Source organism: Macrobrachium rosenbergii, chromosome 17 (assembly GCF_040412425.1).
Source record: "Macrobrachium rosenbergii isolate ZJJX-2024 chromosome 17, ASM4041242v1, whole genome shotgun sequence".
Taxonomy (NCBI): domain Eukaryota; kingdom Metazoa; phylum Arthropoda; class Malacostraca; order Decapoda; family Palaemonidae; genus Macrobrachium; species Macrobrachium rosenbergii.
This window is the reverse complement of record NC_089757.1, coordinates 16,688,043-16,715,901: the sequence shown is the minus strand read 5'-3', so window position 1 is coordinate 16,715,901 and position 27,859 is coordinate 16,688,043. Positions and strand designations below refer to the sequence as shown.

At 36.9% G+C, this 27,859-nt stretch overlaps 1 pseudogene; it reads left to right on the top strand.

Annotated features, from left to right (window-relative positions):
- The first annotated feature begins 654 nt into the window (after positions 1 to 654).
- The window catches only part of LOC136847564 (uncharacterized), a 40,212-nt pseudogene continuing 13,007 nt past the window's right edge, over positions 655 to 27,859 (top strand).

Below are 27,859 nucleotides of genomic sequence, written 5' to 3'. Positions count from 1 at the left end.
ATATATATATATATATATATATATATATATATATATATATATATACATACAATACACACAGATATATATATATATATATATATATATATATATATATATATATATATATATATATATATACATACACAATACACACAGATATATATATATATATATATATATATATATATATATATATATATATATATATATATATATATATATATATATATATATATATATATATATATATATATATTGCCTAAAACATCCACAAAAGAATGCCAAAGAAACTGCCGTGCCTAGAAGAGTGCATTTAATGAACCTTGCCGCTGGTATCTAAGGTTTTATTTTCATTTTTGCGTGTACACAGCTGATTTTTCAGGTGCACATCTGTAGACGCCCACTTGTTGCGCACAGGTGTGTGTAAATCCCCACCTCTCGATGGTTGCATTATGGCACCGACTTCGGCTTCACAAGTTACGTATTCCGTTATGGCCTATCCGTGTAGTAATTTTTTCAAATGTTCGATTTTATATGGGTTTTACAGTTACATGTTGTCTTTAAATGTAGATTAAATGAGGTATTTGTCTATGTGTTTTACGTATGCGTGTTCAAAGAGCTTGATCAGACCGATCAAAGCGAACGCCTGTGATAGAGGTATTCACACTTTACCTGCGTTAGTCAGCCTTACGTACCGTCAGAATCGGTAGGCTACAGCTACGTATAGTGTCGCCGGCTCGTGTGTATGTGTGGGTGTTATGTGAGATTTTGGCTGTGTTTTGATAAGATTATTTACGTCAGATAGACCTTGCTGAGGAGGTCTTGTACAAATTGTGCGCCCGCATATATACATATTTTTTTTTTAAATAACGGGAAAGGATGAAGATCAATTCTGATTTCCGAAAGGAGGTCAAAGCGTGACCCCATAATCGCTGGGACCTTATCGTTTGTGAAAACGAGAGTGTTTTTGTGTTTGTTATTTTTATTAAGTCTTTTTTAATTCCTTAATTTTTATTTATTATCTGTTAATTAGAATGTCAGTACAATAAATGATGACAGTGATATCGTTATTTGTGAAAATCAATGCTAGTGACCTGTTTCTAAGAAAAAACCTTTTAGCGAAAGTCAAAGAATCATTATGTACGCAGAACCAGCTGGCTGCTGCAAGATGTAATAATTCACTGGCCAGGAATTATAAAATTTATGACTTGTACTTCAGTGCTCTCCAGTTATTCTTGTGAATGTTGGGAGTTATTTGCTTGGCCTCCTTCTGTAGATGAACATTATTTTTGTTATTTTTCGATTTTATTTTATTATTTTTTTTTCTTTGCTACTTTTAGTTTTTTTCTGTAATGTTATAGATGTATTTTGAATTCGACATGAGGGGGCAGTTAGCAGAGTGCGTCCTTTTCCTTACTTTTTTGAGTTTTCTAAATCACTCAGCATTTTATAGTAGACAGGATTATCGTCATAAAAACACAAAGTCTGTTTTCAGATATGAAAAGCCCTTCTCGAGATATCTCCTGTGCAACTTTCCTTAGTACCTTTCTTTTCATATATAGTATTATTGTCAGTTGTTTAACACTGTGGAAAAGTGTCCCCAGAACAGTTAGTACTAGAGTAATTTTTTTTTTCTTAGAGATAACCTTCACCATCCCCAAGAGCAACGCAATTACTGGTGGCTCATAGCTCACCCTTCCTTATGCAATGTCCGGTACCCGGCGGCTCTAAGTTGAAGAAACTGACGCCCTTGGTAAAGGGCCCCGTGCCCGCTGCCAAGCTTATGTCCGGTGTCATGAAAATGAAGGACCTAGCGACCAAGAAACGCCACGGAAAAGGCTACAATCCCTTCGACGACGACCTCAAGAAGAAAAAGAAGAAATGGGGAGACAATTCGTCCTCCTCTTCTTCAGGTTCCGGCAGGGGAAGGGGAGGCGCCTTTATGAGGTTCCTTCGGCGATTCTGCGGTTGTCTGTGTCCTCGGCCCAAGCATCCCATTCTCACCAACCCCGTCGTCACGCACAGGAAGATATCGCGGTGAGTGGTCGGGAATGCAATAAAAAGTGAGATGAAATGAGATTCGTGGGTCACACTGACAGAAAAGAACTACAAATATTAGAGGAATATAGTTAAAGGAATGGCTTGAAAATGGAATGAGAAGAAAATACACTATATAGGGGTAATATAGACGAGGTATACAACATGAATTGGTGGGTGATGAATCTCAAAGACGGAAGTGAAGGGTTAAAATGGGATACACAAGGAATGTCGTTCTCAGATAGAGTTAATACTCAGATTTAAAGATTTGGGAAGGAGGGATACTCAGCCAGTTACCAGGTTAAGCGGGTACAAACTTTTGATAAAGTTGAAATAAAAGAAATAGAAAACTAGGTTAAATAAATGATACAGTACATCTTCATGAGTAGGAACTGAAGAAATTTAATAGGAAGTTTAGTTGATACACTTACCATTAAGAAGAATTAAGTGGATATATGTAGCATTAAGAAGGAGGAGTTAAGTGGATGCAAATAACGTTACCAAAGAGAAATTGGGTGGATACATGTAGCAATAGAAAGAAGTTAAGTGAACGTTAAACTTCAGAAAGAAGTCAAGTGGACACATGTAGAATTACAAAAGGAGAAATTAAGTGGATACACGTAGCATTAGAGAGGAGTTAAGTGGATGCATGTACATCTGGAAGAAGGTTGTAAATATCCTTGAGGAGGGAGAATAGAGGGAATACGCTTCCTTAAGATTGGTTGAGTAGGTCAAGAATGAAAGACTATGAATGGTTGGAGACACTTGAAATTTAGCAAATATGTAACAGGGAGGAGATGTCTAATGCCTCATTTCCATACATCTAATGCCTCATTTCCTTACATAAAAAAAAAATGAACGATAGAAAATGAGAAATTATTCTTGATTATTCTAAAATATAAATCCAGTAGATCGTGGAAGAGAGAGAAAAAGAAATTATGCCATTGTTCAGTAGAACTTTATTTTAAATAGTTGGTGCAAATTCGGACCCAACATTTGAAAAAATTAAGGTTTTCCATTCCATTCGACTTACCATGATTACCCGAAGTTATCTGGTAGGCTGTTTAGTATTCCTCTGTAACATCTTATGTAGATTAATTAACATTTTAGGATTTCTGGTTTGTGTAGTGCCAGTTGTGTAATATTAATTCAGTCAAACTATCAAAGATATAGACCTTAACTCATTATGCTTTTATTAACACAGGCATTGGGAATTTACCAGACAATCTCTCAGAAATCCATACATTATGGTTTTAAATGCGTTGACAGTTGTCAGTGACTTGGTCTAGATGTACGCCTCGGGACAGTTTGAAAGGACAGTCAAGAATATAAACCACTCTCTTTCAATTTCCCTTCCTTTTAGTTTCGCTTTGAAATCAGTATCTGAGTGGAGTATCTGAGTCGTTATTTGTGACAGCTGAGACATTCCAATAGGTTACCAATGGTACCCATTTGGCCAGTGCCACAAACTGCGCCCAGCTGTAGACTATGTACAGCCCGCCGTTACGAGTTGTTGCAGGAGCAAGAGCTTGTGCTGGCAAAAACTATAGCCCTCCGTAGTCTTGGGGTTTTACTCGAAGGTGCACTCGGCCTGATTAATAATTTTCATTAATGGTTTCATAAATATACCCTTTTCTACTCGTAGTTTCTGTGGCATCTGCGTTTCAGTTTTAGCCATTCTGATCAGATGGAGCTTTCTGTGAAAGTCTATTAACATTATTTCATTATTAAAGATAAAGACATAAAAAGTAGAGTATTAAGGCTATAGATTACTTTTGAGGGTCTTTGTATGCTGCACATTTTATTCATGTTATTGGTTATCATACGTTGGTTGTTGTTATTATTATTATTATTATTATTATTATTATTATTATTATTATTATTATTATTATTATTAGTCCTTTTCATCTTTCCGTAGGCGTCGACGACCGTAGTTGTTGCAACTCCAGTTTAAAAAAGTCATTAAATAGCAGTAGCCCTGTCTGTTCGTTCCTCTGTTGTCTGAACCCAGAGCACGACTCCCGGCTGTTCAGAGGTTCATAGAAAACTGCTGCTTTTGTTGATATTGATGCGCAAATTCTGAGAATGATATAAACAGCTCTGAGGATGCTTTTCGATTTTGATTTGTAGCAGAATACTCTGATGAATTAAAGTTTTTCCACCTTCGTGTAGGTACGAATGAAATTCTAAAAAAAAAGGGTATTCATAAAAGTGTTCCAGTCTGACTGTTGGATGGGAGGCCATGAGCAGTCACAAAATGCTCGGAATAATGATAACGAATCATGAAGATTGCTGTTTCTGACTCAGGGTTACTATTGTTATGATAACCATCCTTGTTATTCCTAGCATTGTTGTTGTACGAAACAGACAAGAGCATATGTTGTTTAGTAAGCCAGCTCACAATGCAGTAACATCACCCCTTGGGCTGTGCTTTGCTTCTGATAAAGAGGTTATGTTTAAAGTTCGATTTGTTCGTTTGTTTGTCAGCCTCGTGACTGGCAAGAAGTGATTAAATTCTGGGAGAGATAAGAATGTAAGTTTTGGGGAGAAGGAACTTTTTTGGCCTGAGATCGCTTAGCCGTGGTTCAAATGATCCGGGCTTGAGCAACCGAAACCCTCCGCGCCATTAACGTAGATCTTGATAACGAAATTTAATTATTACTTTGTGAATGTCAACAAGTGTTACAATTATGAGAGAAACAGGGTGTCACCTTTGGCAGATTGGCTTTTGGATGATGGATTGCTCAGCTTTGGCGGAGGTTTGTGGTTTCCGAGCGCTCTTATTATTGTTGCTACTGCAGTTGTTGTTATTGGTATTAACATCGATGATCAGCTATACCCACTTTCATTCCTTTTACTGTACCTCCATTCATATTCTCTATCATCCATCCTACTTTCCACCCTCTCATAGCAATGGTTTCATATGCAGCTGCGAGGGTTTCCTCCTGTTAACCTTTCAAACCATTTTACTCTCAATTTCCCTTTCAACGCCGAATGACCTCATAGGTCCCAGTGCTTGGCCTTTGTCCTAAACTTTATATTCCATTCTATTCCAACATCGATAATGCTGCAGAGAAGTAGTTGTTGTTCCTTTACGACTTAAATAAGATGAATCCTTTGGTAGTAATCTGTTAGTGACGGAGGAGGTGCAGTAACATTGACCACTTTTAACTCGCGCAAGTGTTTTAGAGAATGAATCATACATATATGTATATACACACACACTCTCACACCAACACAAACACGCTCAATTGTTCATGGCCCCGGCACATTCGAACAATGCATAAATTGTCTTAGCGCCTTTGTTCATATTCACCTTTGTTATGTTCATTCACATGATGACGCTAGATTTTCCTTTCGGCAATTCTTATTGTTTTTACTCTCGTTTTTTTGTGAACTGTCTTCCTCGAAACAGAATTCTTCTCTAGGTATAGTTTTTGTTTTGTTTTTATAACTTTTCTGTTATTTTTTGAATATAGGTCTCGTCACCATTTCCTCACGGGAAATACACATATACATATACATATATGTGTGTGTATATATATATATATATATATATATATATATATATATATATATATATATATATATATTTGTGTGTATATGTATATACATACATATATTTACACACAGATTTATATTAACACACACACACACACACACACACATATATATATATATATATATATATATATATATATATATATATATATATATATATTGTATCTTGATTAAAGCAAAATTTCCTTTAAATATTTATATATATAATATTGATTAAATTCTGCAATTAACACGGCTTGTCAGATTAGTTTGTAGTCTCAATACCTCTAAATAAAAGCAAATTTACTGCTTGTAATTACCTAACTGGCTTTTGTGTAAATACTCAGGCAGGAAAAATACTTGACAAATGAGTCCGTGGGACTAAACTGGTCATAAATATGAGTAGGCCAGTTCAGTTGCCATTGTTGCTTTGGTTTTATCTTTAGTAACGATCGTGCCATAGCCAGTGCGATGCCGGAAGTCAGGATTTTTAGAATTACTTTGATACAATGCAGTGCTGTATATACATATATATATATATATATATATATATATATATATATATATATATATATATATATATATTATGTATGTATATGTATGTGTGTATGTGTATATATATATATATATATATATATATATATATATATATATATATATATATATATATATATATATATATATATATGCATTATGAAGTAATGTCGGATGAAGTTAAAACTACAGTGATGTCAGAAACACGTTTATTACACAGGTGGTCTTCTGATCATCTATGTTGGTAGGTGCTGGGATGGGTGACCTCATACGAACGCCAGATATTGCCATACGCGCTATAAATCAACACCGCCGATCGGTTCAGCAGCGCTGGGTCTCGTCGGTGCTTGGATAGGTCACCGCTAGTGGATGCTATATACATAAACTCCCGTGACTGTGTGGCCATGAGCGTGGGGCTAGCGACCTCATTAACAAACGCAACGCCACGAACTTGCAACAGTTTCTATGATTCTTTATGAGCAATAGTGGGTCATAACGGAGCCCGACAGTGTGACAGCGTGAAGTGAAAGGGAGCAGTTAGAATTAAGGGTGTGTGATGCCAGAATATTATCAGTCTGAGGACGAACAGCATGAGTTCCTTTTGTTTTGGAATTACTTGACTAAGTTGGACTTTTCTTTTGAGTAATTAATTTGAAAAAAAGTCGGAAGTGAGAAGAAAACGGTGAAGTCAGAAAAGAGGAAAAAATAATTACTATAGAAATTGAGAACAATCCTTAGTACTACATAAGAGAAAACCCACTGAAAAGGGAAGAAAAAAATTATGTGGTACAGAGTCTATCACTATGTAAATACGATGGATGCAGTTCTAGGACTGGACAGTAGAATACGACCTCACACCATGAGTAAATTAATACAGGAGTTACCCCATTTAGACACCGCTCTCATTAAGTGAATGTCTATGCATTCTGAACCCTTCTGGCGTGTCCTTCCAAATGGAAAAGCGTGTATGTCTATGTATTGTATGTGTGTGTATATGTATATATATATATATATATATATATATATATATATATATATATATATATATATATATATATATGTGTGTGTGTGTGTGTGTGTGTGTGTGTGTGTATGTATGTATAAGTGTGCGTGTGTGTGTTAAAATTAAACAAGCTCAAATCATCCAGAAAACCCAGAGGTAACTCACCATCCTAACAGTATTAGTCATATATGCATTTTTTCCTTCCAGCGTGGCTTCAACTGAATCACTAGCGAAGGAATCGTCAGGAGTGCTTGAGAAGCCCTTCTCCAAGGTCCACCACCACCACCGCCCTCACCGTTCCTCGCCCAAGGGCTGCCAGGTGCCGCAGCCCAGTACTGCCAGTCGCATCAGCTCCTCCTTCGACAGCAAAAACCCCTTCGAAAACTGGGACTCGGACGGATCCAGCGAGATGGGTAAGACATTTTATTCGTTTCATATGATTGGCTTGAAGGATTGACGTTAAGCAAGGGGTGAAAATCGGAGGAAGATAAATTTAGAGAAGTTGATAAGCTGGATGGGAGCGGACCAGAGGGAACGGATGAAAAGTAAAAGACTAAACAGTGCAGTTAGGAGAGCAGGACTGCAAATCCTTCAGGACATACAGAGCTGGCACATGGCACACCGTAGAAAGTAACCATCCCCCTCCCTCCGTCTACTTTACAAGGTTCTCTTCAAAACTGTCACTTATGGTTTTCTTGTCGTTTAGGGTTTAGTTAAATTCGTGGACGATTGGTTGGTCATGTGACGAAGTTATGCTTTGGAAATTAACTGTGAGGTAGCCCTTTCGATGCCATTGTCTGGGGGTTTAATAACATCTTTTGTGTGTAGTGAAATTATTTTCCTCATTACTATTATCACACTTTATATTAATTTATAGTCAGTATTTATTTATTTATTATTTCCTACTCTTGGTTATACCATGATTCTCGTCATTAAAAGGCACACCGGAGAAAGAGCACTTAACCCAAATACATTTTTCAGAAGCCAATTTGGCACGGCACTTTGCATACGTAAATGTCATTTGCGTTTTTGTCATGAAATAAGATGTTGGGAAAAATGAATGTTCGAAGAGGAATATTTTTCATTTTGGATCTAAAGATATATCAGAGGAAGTGGTCATCATATTACATCTATGAAAAACATCAGTGATTATCACTCAAAAGACATACATATGTATGTATATATATATATATATATATATATATATATATATATACACACACACACACACACACACACACACATATATATATATATATATATATATATATATATATATATATATATATATATATATATATATATATATATATATATGTGTGTGTGTGTGTGTGTGTGTGTAATGTGTGTGTGTGTGTGTGCTCCACAGTATTTTGATTTAACATTTGCTGATTTTATTCACTTACAAGATTCCCCCCTCCTCCCAGCTGCGACCAGGTTAGATTAAAAGAAGTCCCATAGGTTAATGGAAAATAACCCCTAGCACTCATCCTCGCTCTGCTGAGGTGATGAACACCGTTAATAGGGTAAGATGTCAGTAGTTATCTCGGAAGCTTCAATGATTATCCTCATGTAGAATCAGTATGCATTTTATCTTCTTTTTCTGCGACTGGAGCAATGCTCATGTTCTAATTCTAAAGAAAAATAAAAAAAAATCACTCAGGCAAAGGCAGCTACACATATACATACACATAAACACACATACACACACACACACATATATATATATATATATATATATATATATATATATATATATATATATATATATATATGTACACACATATACTGTATATATGGACACAAATATATATGTACATATATGGATGTAAGCATACGTATAAATTAAAAAGCCCCTACTAGTAAAATAACTTGAAACTTTCATGGTAATCGATATTAATAACATCTATACAAATCCTAAAGGCATCCGGTAATTATTTTAACCCCTCAATGATATAGCGACGATACTCACGTCCCCTTATCCTCCCCTTATATCCCCCCCAACAACCCCTTCCACCCCGAACGAAGGGCCAGAAGCGAAAGTAACGCCGATCAATAAATCGTTGCCTGTATCTCCCTCTAGCATTAAGTAGGTTGACCCCCATGCAAAGCAATAAGGCCGTTGTTAACATCATCGTCTTCAGCGTCATGATCATCATCACCTGAGTTTTCATTATCTCAATTAGAAGTCACGTCCCCGTCATCTCGTTTCTTTAATTTTCTTTTCCCCTTGTTTCTCCTCGTTTTAGTTTTTTATCATTTTTTTCTGTGTCCTTTTATTGTGTTTTTTTTTTGTATTTATCTGTTATGTTTGTTTTTTGTCCTATGGTAATTGCTTTCGCTTCTTCCCTTTCTTATTCTTTTATATTTCGCTCTTTCTCTTCCTTTCTCTTTCCATCCATCATACCCTCATTTCTTTGCTTCATCCTCATTCCAGAGACCTAGCCCCTATCCTCCTCCTCCTCCTCCTTTACTATCTCTTTCCTCTCTCTCCCACCACCTCCTCCACCCCCTCACTCCTGTAATTCCCCTTCGACAGTGACTTACTGACTTTCATTGGGGTTAATAGGTCGCTTTTGCAATACTGTTTTTTCCCTCTCTCTCTCTCTCTCTCTCTCTCTCTCTCTCTCTCTCTCTCTCTCTCTCTCTCTCTCTCATTTCAGTTTGCTTCACCGAAGATGCAGTTGAAATGAAAAAATAGATCTCATTTTTTGTTCTCATAAGTTGTAAATTAAAAGAAGAAAATCGGTTTTACTCGGGTAAAATGACAACTATAATTTTTATATTTCATTTCCAACGGTACAATCTGCAAGACGTTATGATATTTTGCTAATGTATTATTATTATTATTATTATTATTATTATTATTATTATTATTATTATTATTATTATGAAGGTAGTAGACCCTCCTTTTCAATATTATTATTATTATTATTATTATTATTATTATTATTATTATTATTATTATTATTATTATTATTATTATTATTATTATTACTCTCCAGATTCTGACCCTGAATAACTTGGGAACTACGAATCTAGGTTATAGAAATGACATGATGCGGGAAAGAAAGGTCCGAAGCACCACCAATGTCACTGTACTTCCCTCCCTCCACAACAAAACGAGTAAGAAATTACTCCACGATCCAGCAAAACAGCTCAGTGGATTGTCTTCAGATTCCTGTAAAATTGTCCCGAGCTGAGATCTTGTTTCCGTAACTAATTTTTTACTTATTTTTTTTTTTACTAAGAGGACCAGAAAATTCAGAATTGGATATAATAGTTCTGTTTTCATCATTTCAACTTTTGTGGTTCCCTCACTATCTCATTATGTTAATTACCTTCATTTTCATTGCATGGCTGATGAGGCTGTGATTAATTCATCTCATTCATCTGGGATTTTTAATCATATCTTTTCCCCATACGTAATGAGAGAAAAAGAGAGAAAGAGAGATAGAGGTGTCTGAAGTTCTTTTTTTTTTATATTGGCTTAAATGTTAATCATAAGCTGAATACTTAGCTCTGCCTCGCCGTTGATATCCTTAACTTTTATCAGTATATTTTTTACCGGTCGTTTTGATTAAGTTCTTCAATTCTATCAGTTAACCTATGCACTGGGTATTCATTTATGCGTATATTTGTTCAAGTCCTTTTACTTGGTTGCATTTCTTTATACTGTTCATATTCTTTTCATTTCTCTATCCCTGCGATTTACGATTTTTTTTAGTTTTTAGTTGTACGCTTTACTTTTAAGTTTGTAAAAGAACTGATCCCAATTAAAAGCGTCATCACAGATTCCCGAGTAATTTCTACTTCCATAGAAATACATTGACCCCTAGCAACGTTGCCGCCTTCATCCAAACCCTATGAGATTGTTACACGTTTCAACAACAGAACATTCGTGTGTAGAATTCTCAATGCCGAGAACAGGAGTAACTTTGTATAAGGTCCACAATAACATATCAATGGTAGAATGTGAGACTTTATAAAAATGTATAAAAAACATTTGTTAGTAATGACTGCAAAGTTAACCATGCGTTTAACCCTCCTCTCTTACCAGGACTTGGAACCGGCTTTGGCCTACAAGCTCTCGTGGCAAAGTCACATTAACCTTGTAAGAATGACCTTAGGGAATATCAAGTATGTGCCTCTAGAAATAGATAGATAGACAAGGACGAGGGTCTTTATTTAAACGTTTATTATGACAGTTATGTGAAAAGTTTCATAGTATAGGGAAAAGGTTATATCTGATGAACACGTAGCTAGTAATATTTCATGGTGAAATTGATAAAGTAATAGTTAGGAGATTGTTGTGGATATGGTGTAGATAGTGTAGAAGGTAATTTTTGAAGAGCCGTTAAAAGTTTTTATGATGAAAATGTGGCGCGCTTTACGATATGTGTGCGTCAGAGTGACTGGTTTGGTATGGAAGTGCGTCTGAGACGAGGGTTTCTTATGTCTCCGTTGTTATTTATTATACAGTATTTGTGGATACAATGATGCAAGAGGTCACAGAAAGGACAGATGAGCCTGGAAAGTTTTGTGATAAGAAAATTAGTCGTCAGTGGATTGTAGATGGGATAGCTGATATTTTGCATATGATACAGTATTGATATGAGATAGTGAAGACAAACTGCAAAAGCTAGAGAAAAATTTGGAAGTGATTGTTTGCAAGAGAGTTCAAAGGAAATGTGAGCAAGCTTGTGTTTATGAGGGCACATGGGAACCAGGGAGATAGAGCAATAAATGGTAGCGTGCATGGTGAAAATTAATGCAGTTATTTTGTACAGGCATTTGGGAGTAAATGTAGTGGACGATGGTAGGATGAGAGAAGAGGCGAGTTACATACATAGTAGCTAGCTGGGTGTTTACAAAACATCTGGAAGAGGATTGGAGTGTTTATGGAATCTGAAGCTGGAATGTGTAATGGGATTGTTAAGTCAACTCTCCTTTATGAAAGTGAAGCGTTGATGTTAGGTATGAACGAAAATAAAGAAGACTGAAGTTATTTAGATGAGTTTTTTACATTGTATATAAGGTGTAGGAAGGATTGAAAGGGTCACAAATGTAGAGATTCGTAAAGCGGTAAAAAAGGTTATTAGTGTGTTTTGAGATGCTCTGGTCATATGAAAAAATGGAGGACCATGGGTTCACTAAAGAATGCATAATTTGGTAGTTTGGGAAGAAGGAGGAGGCAATGACCTAGAAAGGGTTGAACAGGTGAAGTATTTGAACGGAGAGGCTACGCTACAGTATCCAGGAAGCGAAAGAAGGCGGTATTTGTAGGGGATGTAAGGTACGTTGGTGGTGAGCCTTCTCTGTAGGTACATGGAGCAGCTATTGTTGTAAAAGTTTTCGACATAGGAGGTTCATCCACATTATGGCAGTCATAGTATGAAAGCGGTAGTGACCTTTTTTGTTTTTCTTTGGAAATACTGTTGACATTCGTACATTTTACAACATTTTTTTCGGAAATTTACAAAATTCTACATCTCAGTGTAAGTTGTTGGTAAAATATCTGTTTTTAGTAATTCCCAGTATGTATGTTTTTATTTTGTTTTACAAAACTTTGGACGCAAGCTTCAGAGATTCAATCCATCCCTGAAAATATGTCAAAAATAAACTTTTCCTCCCACTTGACCTTTTGTGACAGGAAACGCCTCCTCCTCCTCCAAGCCAAGTTGGCCTGTGTTACCTCCGGTCCCCACCCCTCGAAGTCTCCCGTCCGTTCCAGCCAATGGTTCCCTGGAAAGCTGGTCTGCTTCCTCCAGCCCCATGGTTACTCAGAAGTTCACCCACAACTTAGCCGAGAGCCCTAATTTAGGGGGAACTACCAAGCGCCCTCGCCCGACCCATCTAGCACTGGCTATCCATCCCGCCCAAAGAAGGCGTTCCTCAACCCCTACACCCTCGGGAGATTCCCCAGCTAGCACGCCCTCAACCCCAAAATTACACTCGGGAAGTTGGGCCCATATGAGAGCAAGTCTCACAAACTTGATGAAGGTCGCTACCCACTCTCCGAAGTCTGGTCGGGCTCCTGCTTTTTATAGTCAAGGTAATTATGATGACTTCCTTTGTCAGTCTTTCTCTTTCACTTATCTGTCATTCAGTTGCTTTTTGTTCGGATGCACTGCATATATCACACAGTAGTGTCTTATGAGCTCCAAGCACGTTATTTTGGTTTGCTGAACACGTGAATTGTTAAAAAAATTACCCTGAGAGATCCCATAAGCGCAGAATTATTGGCCTCAGCTAACCCAGAAGTGTTTGAGGTGACCTACCAATTTCCTCTCTCTGGTTGGCGACTGTTTTCTCAGTAAGTTGTTCTTTATCTTAACATTGAGTAAGTCGACTGTCCTTATAAGAAATGAAGTAATGAAGCAGTGTGCACTATGTTTTATATATATTTTTTATATTATTTTCACTAATATTATTATTCATTCATAGTGTGGGAAAAACAAATGATCAGTAACATACTAAGCAAGCTTCCGCAGTGGACTAACGCAACGTTTGTGTTCATAAACGCTCGCACACGAAACTTACCTGCACCCCTGTGCCACTCACCTCTGTATTAAGCGCACTTCTTCGCTTCCTGGTTATTCAAACCCTTACATTCCAATCCCTCTTTCCCACCGTCTGTATGTATCTTGTATGATGTATATATGCATACAGACATACTTGTGAACCGTCACACATTACAGTACAGGTATGCGTAACTTGCCAACTTTGGATTTGCTTAGATGTTTTTACTTATGTACTTAGTTTTTCTTTATTTTTATGACGTATGAAAACTGTTAATGCAGTTTAAAACCCTTAAATATCTTAAATAATGGAAATGAAATGTCATTGTTTGTTTCAAAATAGTTTATCATGCGATTATGGAATGTGTAATAAGAGGAATGCATTCATCGTCTGGCAATTGCACCTTGCAACTAAACCAGAAACTTCAAAGGAGTGGATGTGGAGTCGATTTGTGGAACATTCTTGCGAGTTCCTTACCTGTATGTAGCCTGAGGGGTTTACGACTGGTACTAGGGTACCAATTCCGACGAAAAATGATGTTACGTACTGTTCAAAACTTCGGACCAAGGTATTTTCATTCTGCGTACTCATGAAGGGCCAATAGTGAAAGAGGCTGGATACAAAGCGTCTTTTACTAAACTGATTCTGTACAAGGCGTCATCCTTGATTCGGCGGTTGAAGGATGAACGTTACATTGGTTTTTCTTTTGTTTGATGTGGAGGGATTTCTCACTGAATAAAACGGCTTGCTGGAGGATAACAAATCCCATTCAGTGTTTTATCAGGTACATTGACAAGTAATTCTTTTCATTACTTTCGTCACGATTCACGGTTTTACTTTTGTAATGCATAAAAATTATGAGATCGTTTTTGAGTTTCTCCTGTCCATAATAGTCAAGTTTATATAAGTATATATATATGTATATATATATATATATATATATATATATATATATATATATATATATATATATATATATATATGTGTGTGTGTGTGTGTGTATGTATGTATGTATAATCCACAAATATCGTTTAAGAGACAAATAGAGAGAGAGAGAGAGAGAGAGAGAGAGAGAGAGAGAGAGAGAGAAGCTATCTTATGGCAAAGATATATAGGATTTGAAGAATGGGTGAGGAGCAGTGTTGAGGGGTGGGAGGAAGGAGAGTAGTTCTTGATGTCGGATTTACTGTATCTTGGGACTAACTTATACCCAAGGGAAATTAGATACACCGGAATACATACATACATGCACACACACATGTATATATATATATATATGTATATATATATATATATATATATATATATATTTATATGTGTGTGTAGGTGTGTTTATACATACATACATATATATACATATATATATATATATATATATATATATATATATATATACATATATATGTATATATGTATGTGTGTATATGCTGTTTTATTGCAAATAACGTCTGGTTATTTGAAATAAAACAGTAATCATGAATTTCCAGTTACCACAACTAGATATCGCAATAGACTTGCAGTTGATGTAGGATATGAGGCTCACACAACGTACATTGACTCTTCATAAAAACTTCGTCAGTGTTGAAAAGTGCGTCATACCCAAATTAAATTTACTTACTAAATGATTGGTTAATTGGTTAATGGAACCCTTATAAGATAGTATTTGTTTCTTCGAGTTGGACTCTACATTTACGGGTAGTTTTGTTTATTTAATTCTTAATGCATTTTTAATTTATTGACATATTTGCTTATCCGAAATCACAAGTCAGTCTCGAATAAATACATTTATAGTTGATTTTGTTTACTGTCTTCATTTATTTATTTTTAATTTCTTCATTCACCCCTCTGTCATCTAACGTCGAGGCGATTAAATTCCAACATTAAGTTGTAGCCGGTTGATTTATTTATTTATTATTTCTAAAATTAATTTTGCAGACGACGTGGAAACCCTGAGCACGCAGCAGGAGGCGACGAAAGAACAAGAAGAGGACGTTCCTGATGTCACCTGTCTCCGGCCGGCAAGTGGGGGCGTGAGCAACCCAGCTCGTGAATGTTTCGGCTCATTAACCGTGAGAGTGCTCTCAAAGCAGGGAAGATGGTGAGATGGCTAATTTTTAAAAGAGTTTTATTTATTGTCCCCAAATTTACTTAAAGTGTGTTAGAACAAGATGCGATATAGAAGGTACATCGTATTGACTGATGCGCCCGTGAGATTATGTTAGTTTCTTTTGATGATTTTTGTATCTTGATTTTGTCTTTTCGCTTGTTAATTTTAATTTGAGCTCATTAACCGAGAGAGTGCTCTCAAAGCAAGAGAAATGGCAAGAGGTTTTTTTCTTTTGAGAATATGCGTAACATTAATTCACGTGGCTACGAGCAATTTTTCTTTTCTATTTTCTTTTTTGTTGTTAGTTTTTCTCCGATTTAGAGAGCGTGTGGTTTTACTTAGTTTTAATGAAGAACTTTGATGTGAACAAATTCAGAATTGTGGTATTTTTGTAATTTTTTTAACTCTGCATCTGAGCTCCATTAAAGAAACTAACCCGTTAAAGAAAAAAGAGAAAGAAGTAAAGAATAAACTACATTAGAGAATCGACAAGAAAAGACATTGGATTAAACAATTAAAGTATGAAATAAGACTCCTCTGGCATCTTCCTTAACAGGGTCAAAGTGGTTATTTTTGCGCTCTCTGGCCTACCATGGGTAGGTGGCCCCGGTGGGCTGATGTTAGAGGTGGCCATAGAGCCAGGAGGCCGCCCACGGTGGCTTGTTCTACCTCACGCCCACGGCCCAAACATCACAGTCACGGTAAGGAGATTCGTATGTTTTGTTTGTTTAGAGTCTGATCACATTTTTTTTTTTATCAAAATACCTTCGTTGAGTTTTGACCCCTCGATATTCATTTTGTTTTCTTCTGTCAAAGATCATTGATTATTAAAGATTTTTGGAGTGCTACTACTACCACTAGTGGTGTAAGTAATAATAGTCAAAAGATTAGTAATAGTATCAAGGACGATAATAACTGCTGTAATACATATTAGCTTAAGAGTTAGGAGAATGGTATTAGCTGTAATACAAACAGCCATAGTGGTAGCAGTTGGTGTGGTTGTTGTAAGGTAAAAATAGTAATACAACTATTACCTGCTATGAAGAGAAAACACATTAAAGAAACGGAACATGAAAATCTGCTTTGAAGTATAAGGTGCATTGAGCCTTGAAGTGCCCCGGTTACCAATATCCTTCATTATTATTTTGATGTAATTTTCCAGATTTCGTTAAGGTTCTATTCATGTTAATGAGATCGATTGTTGATTAACCTTTTTTTTCTATAAACTTGAGAGCTCAAACAAAGTCATTTTGTGCTAGCAGTATGAATGCCCTCTTGCTGTATTCTGATGCGTTCGATGAATCGGAGTCTCCACGACAGCAAAATTAACAAAGGAAGATCAAGTATTTCAGTACAACAAAGAAGTTCGTGGTCAGGTTTTTGTTTGGTATATACGAGTGGAGAATAACGGCTTAAGGGGATTAGGAACTGAGTTTAGCTTGTTGGTCCTTCGATGAGGAAATATTTATAGTTCTTCAAGATACCTGTATATTCTGCATAGAAGCTGAGTATTTCCTTAGAAATGTAGGCTCTGCAAACAAGCTTTATATTACGTTTATATATTCCAAATACCCAGGCAAATGGAGAGAGCTATAAATTAGTTTCAGCAGTGTGTAGTAAAATAAAAATTTCACCTTTGTCAAGGACGTATGCTCAACAAAAAACTTTCTTAATGGAGAAACAATTATTGGGTTAACCTTCAGATGTTACAGTTTATTATCATGAGTGTTTAAAGTTTCATTATTACCGGCTTTTATGCGGCTTCGAAGCACCTGAAGTTGCGGGAAATGATTGATTATCGCTGATAATTGCATAATCGATTTACAGTCGTATCTGCGTAATTGAGACCATTTTTGTTTATTTGTTTTATGATAATTGTGCGGCGAAATCATACCTTTTTTACCCATTGTAGTTGTTGCTCTTGTAGTTGGTTCTAATGCGTCAGCTGGGTCTGGCCAGTGCTTGGTTAGGTGACCACTATGTCTAGTAGTCTTATCCATAAATTACTCTTATCCATAAATAACCACAGAGAAACTTCCAACAGGCATTAGCTGTCTGATTTCAGCAGCATTGAGTCACAGAGGCGCATACTGCAAATCAGTGTATCTCCTTAAACTACAGTTTATTTTAACGTTCGCTAATATAAATCAAAAGTCTTAAAATTTCAGCCCCTCTTTATCCTGTGGGGTTGCACCGCAATTTTATTACAGATTAAAAGTTATATATAGGATATCTCTCATCCCTTCTAAGGTCCTTAACTGCATGACTTTCTGCTTTTGACGTTCCTTCTGTTCCCTTATGCTCTTTCCTACCTGTAGCTGCCCAAATTCGTGAACTGTATCTTACTCCAATTTTTACTTCTTATACAGTGACATTTCATGCAGGTGTCTAACATAGGGTTCAGTAGGCTTGTGAAACCACTTAATTATTATTAACAAATAGATCTCCTTATTTTATATCCACAGTTGGAAGCCACAGTAAAAATGCCGAGGGATCTGAAGGGCAAGGGCAGGGGCTTGGTTAAAGTGGGCGTGTGGGTGTGCGGCCGGGTCTGGAGACATGCCGCCCTTGGCTACGCCCTCTTACAGCCTGTGGAGACTCCGTCACCTTCAATTTTGCCGTTGCTCAACCACTTGGAGGTAGGAATAGATATTTATCACTCTCCTAGTCAGTGAGTGGCTAATTCCAGTTTATAGTGTTTTGACATTATTAGGCCCATTATTTTTTCCACATTAAGATGTTTCGCGCAACAGTGGGTGGCTGCAGAGAAAAAGAAACCCAAGGGTCACTTCCGCATTCATACTTTAAGGGCTGAATTGTGGATGACCTCCTTGCAGTTAAATTTCCACTACATTAGTTGCTTACACAGCTACACAGAAGGCTCACACTATATCTGTGCAAGAAACACCAGCTAGCCTGCAGTAGTAAGTGGTACGAACACCAACCTGAGGGAGTGATAGAAAATGATTAGGCAAAGATCCTCTGGGATTATGGTATCGGAACAGATAGGGTGATACGTGCCAATAGACCAGATGTGACGTGACGCTGATTGACAAAATCAAGAGGAAAGTATCACTCACTGATGTCACAATACCATGGGACACCAGAGTAGATGAGAAAGAGAAAAAATTGATGAGTATCAAGGCCTGAAAATAGGAATAAGAAGGATATGGAATATGCCAGTGGAATTGTACCCATAATCATAGGAACACTAGGCACGATCCCAAGATACCTGAAAAGGAATCTAGAATAACTAGATGCTGAAGTAGCTCCAGGACTCATGGAGAAGAGTGTGCTACTAGAGACAGGGCACATAGTGAGAAAAGTGATGGACTCCTAAGGTGGTAGGATGCAACCCGGAATCCCACACTATAAAAACCACCTATTCGAATAGGATGACTGTGATAGAAAAAGAAAATAATACTAATAATTCCTGTGTAGTATACGAGTTGATTGATACTGTTGAACGTTTTTGAATCTAAGTTTAATTCTTAATTTACTAGCTACAGGGTCAACCCGGTAGTGACTTAACTTGTTTCCCGTAGAGCCACCAAGTTTTAAGGAAATGTATTATTAGCAATAATAATAATAATAATAATAATAATAATAATAATAATAATAATAATAATTTTATTAACAGTTGTCGGAGAACCTAGGTCAAGTGGAGGTCAGCCTTCGGTGCGATTACCCGGATACCCTCGTGCCCTCAGGAACTGGGTCGTCCCAAGGCGAGGTCAGCCTTACTCTCGAAGTTCTCAAAGCTAAGAACCTGAGAGCGTTTCACCCTGGCAAACTCTCCAAGGCTAGACACTCGAGGAAAAAAGGTAGAGAAGGATGAATATTTATATGTGTGTGTGTGTGTATGTGTGGTTTCTCTTGAACCACAATTGTTAGAGAAAACGACAGATTGCTGATTTACATATAGCTGTGTATGTGTGGGATATTGTAAGTCACTTTTCACATGATATGTAGAACATTAATGTAACTAATACTTAAATGAGAAAATAAGTTTTATCCCAAAATCGGTCTGAACTCTCATCCAAGCTGCATGAGAATTACAAGCCACGGCAATACTGGCCACGAACTTATTCTTTCATTTATTTATATATATATAATATATATATATATATATATATATATATATATATATATATATATATATATATATATATATATATATATATATATATATATGCATGCTTGAAACCACCAGAATATGTGATTTATGTGCTCAGGTGGTACTACACGGAAAATTTAAATATTGGGTATAAATCCTGAATGGTTTCGCCTGCACTCGTAGTTTGGAAATGTCTTGGGAAACTGAAGGTAAAACTGGTCGGAATTCATACCAAGTGTTTCTCTTTCCTTGTGGCACATCTGCACACACACACACACACACACATATATATATATATACATATCTATTATAGAGGAAGGAGAGAGAGAGAGAGAGAGAGAGAGAGAGAGAGAGGTAAACTTGTTTGCACTTGATCTCTTTCGTTGCTCTCTTTTTCCTCAATTAAATTCATTCTCTTTTTCTTAAAAGTATATTAGGCTCAGTTCCATCCCTTTTTCTTTAAACTATATCAAGCTCAAAGCATGGGCCAACTTGCCTCATGTTTTACCTTTAAGTAAGGGTAGTAAGTCTTCGTTAGGGCTTCTCGCCGTCAGAGCGCCTTCCGAAGCTCTTTCCGTTAGAAGACAGAATTGCCTTTCGGGAGCAGTAAGAAATTTCGAGAATGAAGGACTTAAACGCAGTCTTAGGGGCCACGTGCAAAGATAATTGCCGGTAGTTATTTTTCTAGTTTACTACGTAAATATTTTTCTTACTGCTAAATGTTTAGGAGAGCTAGAGTATATATTGTATATGTTTTCTGAAATATAAAAAGCATAGTTCTCAAGTTTCAGTAAAGAAGACTTGGTGATTTCCAAGGCTTGGAAGCAGAAGGAAGGAAACGCCCACCGAAGGATTATAGATTTTTCCGCTGTAAATGAGGGGAAAAAGTGTTCTGATGGTTGTAACGAGGCTGCTTGTGAAGAGGGAGACTTTTCTTGAGCCCGATGGAACGTTAGCTGTAGTAGTGCCTTCAGTGAAGAGGCAGAGACAAGATAGATGAAGAGAAGTCTTAGGGTTGATGTCCTTGACCAGTCAAATTACTTTGATTCAGTCTTATGGAGGTGGAAGACGAAAGATAATTTAATATTACAACCCTGGGTAGGAGAAGCCCAACGCTTAGCTTTAGTAATGAAGAGAAGGACCTTACATCCCAAAGAATCTTGCATCCCCCCAAAAAAAAACTGAACTTGACTAGGTTTTAAAACTCACAGTTAGATATTATGTTCACTAGATCAGAGTTGGCAGACGAACAAATAGCATTTTGAGGTTATTTGCGACCAGCAGAAGATGGACGGGAGGTGAGTGGGAGAAAAAATTTAGGTGGGTGAATCATGCACACGAGGAGAGGTGGATTGGAGAAGGTTACTGAGAAGAGAACCCTGAGAAACACCACTAGCGGTGGAAAAGGAACCAGGCGTTGTGATGTCCACTAAAGACGTAACATTGTTTGACCGTAAAGGCCTAAATTTATGGATAAGAGTAAAGATGTATGGATAACATGCATGATGCCAGACTAGAAAAAGCTGTAGGGGAATAAGAAGAAGCTACAAAATATTCTCCAGAATCCCATGCAGCTGCTGACCAACATCAGTGAGGTTTGGAAAAATATCCTCACTTAATCTTTCCCTACAGAAACAAACAGGTGATCCAAATCAAGATTGTTGGATTAATGGTGTTCAAGACAGCCAGAGTCGAGTTAAGTTTTAAGTTTCTGTAGTGGTAGAGATTTAAGTTATAGATTGGTAACTAGAAGAATGAGGGTGGTCACTTTTCACTGTGAACGATATTTTGGATACTCGTAATTGTAGAGTTCAGCAGTCAGCCGACAAATACAGTAAAGAGGAAGGGCTAGTTCCTTCGTAAACTCCATAACGAATTGTGCGAGAATACATTTGGGTCAGACGCCTAAACAATCCATAACAAGTAAAAAATGCGCCGAAGTTTCTTCGGTCCCATCGAGTTTTCTGTACAGCGTATAATGCTGTTCGAAACTCTCAGCCACGGCCCATGAAACTCTCAGCCGTGACCCATGAAACTTTCAGCCACGGCCCGGTGGTGGCATGGGTTGTTGACACCTATAAATAAAATAAAAACTACTGAGGCTAGGGGGCTGCGATTTGGTATGTTTGTTGATTGGGGGGTGGATGATCAACATACCAATTTGCAGCCCTCTAGCCTCAGTAGTTTTTAAGATCTGAGGGCGGACAGAAAAGTGCGGACGGACAGACAAATAGCCATCTCGGCAGTTTTCTTTGACAGAAAACTAAAAATTCAAGCGACGAGTACGAGGACTTTATAAACGTTTGTAGATAATACGAACATTCTCTCTCTCTCTCTCTCTCTCTCTCTCTCTCTCTCTCTCTCTCTCTCTCGTCTTATGTGCATTTTTATGTGTTTTGCTTGTTGCCATAAGTACTTCAAGTTATGACGGACCCACAAAAACTTCAGTCGCTCGTGAGATTCACATCTCTAGAAAAGAGGAAGAAAAAATGAAAGGAAAACCTGATCCCCAAATTCCAAGTAGAAAATAGAAAAATAGGAACAGTCTGCACCGTTCTTCTATTCAGAACTTAATTCATATTCAGTCTATTCTGAAAGTTTTGGTCACAAATCTATTCAAAGGGAAGGTGAGGAGCGGTGTGTCTGTAAGGTATATAACGGCTCTTGTCCACGCTGCGTCTACGCACGGGATCTCTCTCTCTCTCTCTCTCTCTCTCTCTCTCTTCCATTTGGTTACCAGAAATACGACGTCCAAACTCGATTTCTGATGTATTGAGGGATTCGGGTTCCTTTCATCAGTCAGCAAATAGCGTCCGAAGATCAGTTTAGTATGAAGGATAGAGGGAGAGAGAGAAGGAAATTGTTACTTTGGATTTCCTTTAAAAAAATATTCAAATGTGAGCAAATTGTAGAGAGAGAGAGAGAGAGAGAGAGAGAGAGAGAGAGAGAGAGAGAGAGAGAGACTGAACTGAATTGGCACTTTAAAAAATATTCGTATAAGAGAAAAGCGTATGTTTGCTGGCATCTTTTCATTAGATTTAAAAAAGAAAAAAAGGCAAAATATATTTTACGAGTAATTTCTCATTTTGTAAAGCTACACACACACACACACACACACACACACACACACACACATATATATATATATATATATATATATATATATATATATATATATATATATATATATATATATATATATATATATATATATATATGTACCCTGAACTCTGTCCTCAAAAAATTTTTCTATCAACTTCTGGGGTCCACGAGTTTTCAATAGACTGCTGGTTTTTTCATTATGTACAGGGACTCATGCACACACATATATACGCTGTGTTTGTCCATTTATGTGCGTAAGTGTGTATTCGTTCGCACGGGAAACTGCGCGGAGTAAAACTACGAATTCTGTTCTTCAAAGGAAGTGTGCAATGGGGATCGAGACGAGGAAAACAGCCAGATATAATTCGGTTCTCGTAAGAAAAGAAGAAAGGGAAAATAATTAGATTTCTTAATGAATTCTCCAAAGGAGATGACGCTCTTCGTTTTCGAAATTGAGATGGAAGAGCCGCGGGAGCATGAGGAAGAAGAATGCGAAAACTTGAAGAATTTAAATCTGGAGAAGATGAAAAGCTGCTCAAAGCAGAAGACTGAAGGATCAAACCTCGCATTTTTTACTGCAGTGATACGAAGGTGTCTGAAGTCTGGCTGTTATTTAGAGCGCTCTGGGGTTAAGAAAGGGGCTTGTGGCTTGCAACCTCACCCATTTATGAGAACAGAAAAGGCCCATGCACACATAAACTCACTCACACATATATATATATATATATATATATATACATACATACTGTACAAATATATAACACTGTATATATACATACATATGTATATGTATATATGCATGTGTATATTATATATATATATATATATATATATATATATGTATATATATATACTGTATATATATTAAGTAGAAGACTTTTGTTTCTAAGGTCTAATGGGAGTTTGTGTACAGAGCGCCTCCCTCTACCTATTCCCCATATATAACGTTAAGTCCCAGCTATAGCGTAGGAGCATCCCCAGAAAAGAAGTTTACATAGAACATCTATGGGTCACACGTAGCCAGTCCCCTTAGGCAGACATTATAAACTTCCTGGCAATGATTACATGTGGACTGAATTTCCTGTCGAGGATCTGAGGCTTTATCATAAGACAGACGACAGTTTCGTTTCATTTTTTCAGTACCATCATCATCATAGACGCTCTAACGCCGAGTTTTTCCATTGTGAGGTTAGACATTCAATGAATTATTTTCATTTTCCTCTGCGAAGATAAATGATAGCAAAGTTCATATTGAATATTTTTCAGAATGGCTGCCACAAACAACTGCAATAGCACTTCCTGTATTTGTGTGCTTGTTAAGTTACACACTAAATTACTCAAATTTGTGCGCACTCGTGTATCTTGGTATGGGTATACGTCAGCATCGTACACAGGAACACTATGACATTTTTCAGTGGCCCTGAAGCTCAGAGTGTGACCCATTAGTAAGATTAGTTTTCCACTCTGGACGTTAATTAACAGTCACAAATGTAACCGGGTTACGTGACAATTTTCCTGGATTCATGCTCATACGATATTTAAAATTCCCACGGGCTAAGGGCACATCACAGTGTGTTATTGCTAGATTTGTTACACATTGCGTTGGTTTTTTTTTATTGTTAATGTTGTTATTGTTCTTTATATGGCCCTGACGCAACATAGGTGTGTTCATTATATACTGAGTTATTTCGTATTAGTTTGGCCTTAACACGATAAAGTTAGATTTATTATTAAATACGTTTGTTGTTATAGTTCTTCATAATATGACCTTAGTCCCCTAATCCGATGAGGGAAGCCGCTCGAGCTTATTTTCTCCATAAATGCCGATCAAGAGCTTTTCTATGGTTGGTATTATGAGTAAATACTATTTTCTACCTCTTCCATTCTTGGAAAGTTCCCAGGAAGCCCCATTCGCTAAGTGTGTCAAGCAACATTCGTGTTTCAAACTGAGCCTCCTCCACGGTGTCAGAGTGGCAATCCTCAGCCGGAACTTAATCCTGTGATAAGAAAGAAGTCACAGGGAGGCAGTTCAGGTGAATATTGGGTACGGAAGTGACATTCACTGAATTCGGCGACCTGTGACTTCTTCATCTTCCTTGAGATGAAAATCAGTTTCTGTTTTGACTTGTAGGAGAATCCGTCAGAATCACAAACAATGATGATTTAATAGAAAGCAAAGAACTTCCTGGGGGCATTTTGAGTGTAGTATAAGTCCCTTATGGGAGATGGCATCTGTAAATTCAAGTCAGGTATGGCTTTTCTGTTTAATGGATTGTCTTCTTGTAACTTTTAATTACACCTTATATTTCAGATCTGTTTGAATTGCTTATCTTATGTATATCAAATCAGATGGAAGTCTTTGCTTGACTTTCTATATTTAAAATCAACTGGAAGTGACAGTTTTATCTTTTGGGCTTCCAGGGCAGCTAGAAATAGTTGTTTATCTTTTGATAACAACTGTTCTGTTCTTGTCTTTCAGAGCAAGTAGAAGAGTCGTCTGTCGTCTAAGTCTGTGGGTGGAAGGTCAGCGTATTGCCCGCGAGAGATCTCCACCTCCTGTAAAACTGCCTGTCACGCAAGATCCGTCATTAGGACACGCTGCGTATTTACTCTTCCCAAAGATAACTTACAACATGCAGCCATTATCATGGCGGTGAGTATTGCTGTAGTCCTTTGGCCCTAGAGTACCGCCAAGCCTCTAAAATACTTTGGCAAGTTGCAGCTTCCGACACACTTGGTTGGCAGGAGTATCCGTAGTTATTGCAGTATAAATAGTTTTGCATTATGTTACTTGTTTACTGGAGCTCATTAACAAGGTGCAAAATGCCAAGGGTAAAACAGTATTATAATAGTAGCTACTAGGACTTGCTTTTTAACCGGGATGCATAATCAAAGTTGTTTCTCTCAAATGTATTATTCTTTGATAAGAATATAAGCAATAGTCAGAACTTGAATCATCAAGGTGTAAAATACAGATACAGTGTTGTGTGGGCTAACATTTTTATTAAGAGATGCTCCAGTATTGTATGTCATTTTCAGTGGATTTATTGGTATTTATTTAATAACATTTTTTATTTATTAAGAGATGCTCCAGTATTCATTTTCAGTGGATTTATGGTATTTATTTAATAACATTTTTATTAAGAGATTCCAGTATTGTATTCATTTTTCAGTGGATTTATTGGTATTTAATATTAATTCTTACAGATTATCCAGTTTACAGGTTTATTAGAAGTCATTATTCAAGTGTAATCCAAGAGAAACACTCTACGGGAAAATAGACGGTATACCCCTTGTTTAATGCCGCATTAAATGAGAGGTAGTTCTTAGCTTTTGCAACAGCGAAAAATAGTGATAATATGATTTACAGTTGCATAAATGTTTTCATTCTCAATGCACCTTCGAGTATACAAGGAAAAAGAACCATCGAGAAAGATCAAAAGTATTTCAGTGAAAGCTTTCGTCAACTTCAGGTAGTATAAATAAAAGATTAATGGGTGGACATTTTTCATATAGTGATCAATTGATGAAGCAGGATTTGTTTCATGCTTAGACAGGCAAGAGTCAGTAAACCCTGGGATTTATCTTCAGGTGCTGTACACATCAAAGTGGACGAACAAGATGTCATAGGACGAATCAATTAGGCCCTTCCTCTGCTAGGGCGTCTCCTGAGCAACAGCGTCACAGGACCCTCCCCCGACTACAACACTTCCATCACGCTTTCACACTGGGGTCTTGCCCTCAAAACTCAGGGATCCGTTACAATGGCATCTCCTTCAGCAGTGATGGATCCGCTTTTGGTTTCTGATACTTCTTTTTTTTTTTTTTCTGAATGCTTAGATGGCAGTGAGTGAGTGAGAATAAGTAGAAGTGGTTGGGTGGTATAAGCTCGGGTCTCTCATTAAAAACAGTTGTGGTTAACAGTTGATGTGGATGAAGAATGGTTGATGATGGATGTGAATAAACAGTGAATGTAAATGAGCATTGGTTGAGGATCAGTAATGGATGCAAATGAGTATTTATTGTAGATTAATAATGGCTAATAAGATTAAAGGAGAAATGGTTGGTTTACCAACGATAACTATACGTTGAGCAGTGGTCAGTGGTTGCTGAGCAACGTTTAAGGACTTATATGTCGTGACTGAAAAGTAATTGCCGAGAGACGATGATGGATGAGCAAATGTCTATTGCAAGAGGAGGAATAATGCATATTAAAAAAGCGCTCATTAACTTTTACCACTCATATACGATAGGAAAATTATTTCTCTGTTTGTTACGTTGCAGGCTGGCATTTTTGACTAATCGTTTCTCCGTTGCTAACTGTCTTCCCACCGATTAGTACATTAGGTATTTTCGAGAAATTCAGGAGTACCTAACAATTAAGGTGAAAACCGTATCCATGGAACCACAGAAATTAGACAGGAGCATAGTGTTTGTAGCAATGTTTACTAAAGTGAAAAAAAAAAAAAAGATTCAAGATATCTAAATGGTACAATCAAAATAATCTAGTTGCAAAACAGGAAGGAATCCTTTAAATAAGTTTGAAAATAAAAGTGATTTACATATATTTTATCTCATGGTAATTAATGGTACCTCTTATCTATTATTTCAAAAGCAAGTAGGGCTACTGTTGTTTTAATTTTTAACTTAGTGTGATAAGTAATGCAGGAGGAAGATAACGAATTTTATTTTCATTTTTATCCTGTACTGTCGGCGAGCATATAAAACAGTTTGAATAATAACTTTGCTTGCTTTGCAAATCGCTGTCACTGACTATAGTATTAGTATTTTTTCTTAACATTATAGAATATGGATTCAGCGCTAGTAATCCATAGAGAAGACTTTGTTTACCAAGTAGTCAAACAGGTGAGTTACTGTAGTACTGGCAAATACTGGAACTGTGTTTGGTAAACCT